Here is a 4,225-nt window from a genome sequence, read left to right on the forward strand (position 1 = left end):
GGCTCTGCAATCACAGAACACAGAAGAGCAGGTTGTTATTGTATAAAGCAACTCTCTTATAAAATGTCAAATATTTTTAATAAAGGCAACAGTGGCATTTCCCCCCCCCCCACAAATATATGACTCACAATCATGACAAATTGAAAATGGCATGACTTTTGTTACAGACTAAAATATTTTTTATTGTAATCTTAGTTGCAGTTCTAAAGCTAATAGCAGGTAGAGAATACCAGAAACAAGTTTCAAAGAATTTTTGTGAACATTTTGCTAGTGCTTCCTGGTCATTTTGGTATATTTCTGCAGTCTAGTCCATCTTCCATCTTCCTAGGCTGTTTCATATCATTTTTTTCCTTCTTTAAGCCTGAAATTTTTCTTTTCCTTCTTTTTTGTATGTTTATGAACGTGATTGCTTTTTTCCAAATGGAAAAATTCATCAGAGGCGAGCTGTCTTTTACATTATGAATTTTGCCAGCTTGCATCTTTTTCCCTATACTGCTTATTTCCCTAAACCCCATGGAGGAAGGAGAGGCTTGCATAGCAACCCCATGGAGGAAGGAGAGGCTTGTATAGCACTTCTCACACTTCTCATCTATAAAATAACGTTGTTCCAGTCTCCCATTGACCTTTTCCTCTTTATTGAATCAGTCTCATCAAAATACATTAACATGCCATCATATAGCCAATTCAAAATAGACAACTTACTTTAATAAAAGTCCGATGCATCTGACTTTCCTCTTGAATTCCTGTCCCATTACTCATATATTACTTTCATTTCAAAATGCCTCACTAGTGTACCCTCCTTTGCTCTCTTCATTCTTCTCAGTCTTTCTTAACACATTGCAATCAGGTTTTTGTCCCTATCACTTTACTGAAATAGCTCTCTGCACCCACCATTTGGTATATTTATTTGTTAGTGATCATTCACTCAAGAAAAAAATTCAAGTGCCTATTGTTATGTGCCACATTTCTACAGAGGTAGTGAGGAGCACATCAGAATTACAGCAGGGTTCTTTTGTCCTGGGAGTGAAAATGCAAACTCTTGAAAGGAGCATAGTTGGACAAACCTTGGTACATATTCCACAAAATTTGTGCATCTCAGCTTCCTGTTGATCACATGAGATGGGAAGCAAGGAATGGAGGGAGGACAGGGAGGCACTCCAAAACAGAGCCAGAGTATCTTGGCCAGTGGGTATACTCAAAGGTGTAGTGCTGACCTGGCCCAGGAATTCAGGTCTCCTGCCTTGGACCTATGCTTAAGAAAGGTGCACACCTGGATCCCTTTAAATTGCACAGACTTCACAGAAGCAAAGAATCTCAATATGCAAATTCCTTTAAATGGCCTTTATCACTGTTCCTGTCTCTAAGACAGCATTTTTTCATGCTATGTGGCTTCTGTACATTTAGTGTTTCATGTTATATGACAGTCCCCTCTCCTCCATTTCCCCTTGATCATATGAACTCTGGAAGATTCCCTGATAATATTGGCTTCCTTTATTTTAATGATTATCTATTACATATTTTTTTAAACATGCTTTTCTAAAACTTTTCAGTAGCTAGGCTAGAGAAAGCAGTTTAGCAATTGACTTTGGGCAATGGAATGATGCCTCAGGAAGGTTCTTATTTTCTTTTACAAATAATTGCTTTGCCAGAGAATATATAAGGAGGAAGACAGGGGGCATTTTTTTCCCCCTTCTGCTCTTCAGAGGAATAAATTGCTCATGTGTTTAAAAAACTCAAAACTATCTATATAACCTTTGGTAACAGGTAGATTTGAGTCCTAAGTCTCAAAATCTCAAACTATTCTTTTATATAACAAACTACAGTGATCAGTTTTGTTCCCTAGCCCTGACTAATAACTGCATTGCAGTTTCAATGATGCAGGTGAGAGCAGACACATTCAAGTTTCTTAAGATTGACATTCTCTATAATTGCTGTCCAGTGGTTGAGTTGACTTGGCAAGAACAGCCCTCCCAACCATTTCAAAGATCTTAATGAAGAGCATGCATTTTTTTTTATAAAGAGCATTTTTATTTTTAATATTCCAAATTAAAACCATTTAATTAGGACAACTGTTTGTCTCTGGCTATTTAGAAAGAATCTAAAGTAGACATTGCTATGAAGCAACAATAATAAACTTAACTGGTAAAATCGACTAAGGTATTACATGAAACAATCAAGAACTACTTTTATGGTAATTGTGAACATAAAAAAAAGCATAAAATTGCAGAGCTCCATTTGTTGTATAATTTTCAAGCATTATTTCAACGATCACAACAAATTCTCTAGTAAGGTGTTTATCTCTAGGAGGAGGGCTGTAGGTAATAATATCAGTGTTTTTCAGTCCTAATCCTTTTTTACTTACTTCTTCAAATGGAAATAAATCAAGCTTTTGATATAAAGCAAACTTTAGGAATACTTAAAACACGTTCTTTCCTCTGCAGGGTAGTAACAGATTTGAATCTTCCTAGCCTACCTCTCACAGTTTATGCTGGCAACAATGCAATTTCAAACAGCAGATGGTTACTTGTGTATCGTAGACAAGGGGGAAAGAAGTAGTGATATACCAACTGGGATTGCAGCTCTGGGAAAACTTGCAAATTTCAGCAAAGGCTATAAAGACTTGAATGCTTATAAGCAATAAGGAAAGGAAAAGTGAACAGGAGGCAAAAACCTTAATACAAAAAAGGAAAGGTTAATGTGGCAGGAGGTGTGGGCCTGTTACTCTTCCCGGAGGAGAGAGTCATGTATTTGATAATTTTGTTGCTGCATAATGTGTACAGCATCAGAAGAGTGTATCACGGACACAAGGTTCTGTAATGAAGCAAATAGAGAGTCATCACATGTTCACAACTGAGAATATCTTAACACTGCATTCAGTAGATGGCTCCCCTCTGCATGCATAATCAAGCCCCTGCTCAGCCTAGCTCTCCTTTCTTCTCTGTTGATCCTACTGAAGTTATTTTTCTGTCTCATTGTGAATCTATGTCTATTGTACAGGTTTATTAATAAAAAAACACCTCTGTATTGTGTGCTAATGCTTGGTTTTGCTCAGAACTGAGAGTTCTCACATATGAACAAAATTTGGAATACACTATAGGGGCTACAAAGCCCATTATGTCTTAGTGCAGACCAGAATAATCGTCTATATCTCATTCTATCCTTGATGTCCAAATTTTCTTAATCTCTGTTTCCTTACCTGCAAATGGGGATAATAACAGTCCTGCCTTATAGGTTGGTTATGAGGATTAAATGAACAAACATGAAGCACTGGAACAATGAACCCTCTTTTGATTACTCAATCTTCTTTTCAGTATTAGCAGGTTAATATGACCTATTGTGTAGATAACAGTGCAAAGCAGTGGTATCTTTTTTTTTTTTTTTTTACATTAAGCAATATATTTTATTTGATACGATAAAGGCATGTTTTTAATTTTTTATTTTATTTATTTATTTTTAAACATCAGAAATTTATTAGTTGTTCAAAACATTACATTGATCTTGACCTATCATATATCATACATTTGATTCAAATGAGGTATGCATTCTTATTACCTTGTGGTACTTATAACACAGTGCGGGCGGAGCAGTGGTATCTTTAACTTTGAAAATTCCAATTCTCTCCTACCTGCTTAGTCCAGGAGATGACTGCTTAAAGTAATCAACTACAGCTGGCATTTTGCATTTATCACAAGCCAGGCACTATTCTAAGCCCTTTACATGTATTAACACACTTTATTCTCACAACAATCCTATGATAAAGGTACCAGCATTATCCCCATTTTACACGTGAGGAAATGGCCAGAGAGGTGAAAACCATTGTTCTACAATAGCCTAATGGATAACTGGAGGAACCAGCTCAGGCTCAGGTTGTCCAGCTCCAGGTGCATAGGATCTCTCTTCATGCCTCAGTGCTTTCATTCCAAGCCCCAAGCTCAGTGTAGCTTCTCAGCTGCTCTTGGCCTTGGTTTCTTCCCCTGACCTCTTTCCCTGTAATTCTCTCCACCTTTTCAAGTGTCTGTAATTTTTCCATGTTTCTAACTTTGCATCTGCTTTCTAAACAGTTCTCCATTACTTTTGAAACAAGTAAATTCAATCCTTTGATCAATGTGTAACTTAAGACTATTCTCTTTGCTCTCTTTTCTTGCTATAGTAAACTTCAAGAGGACAAGTTCCAGCTGTGGGTGACTTTTTCTGTGTGTTCCTTCTTCATTTCCTTTCATGCCTC

This window comes from Spermophilus citellus, assembly GCF_964194105.1.
Source record: "Spermophilus citellus genome assembly, chromosome: 10".
NCBI classification, from domain to species: Eukaryota; Metazoa; Chordata; class Mammalia; order Rodentia; family Sciuridae; genus Spermophilus; species Spermophilus citellus.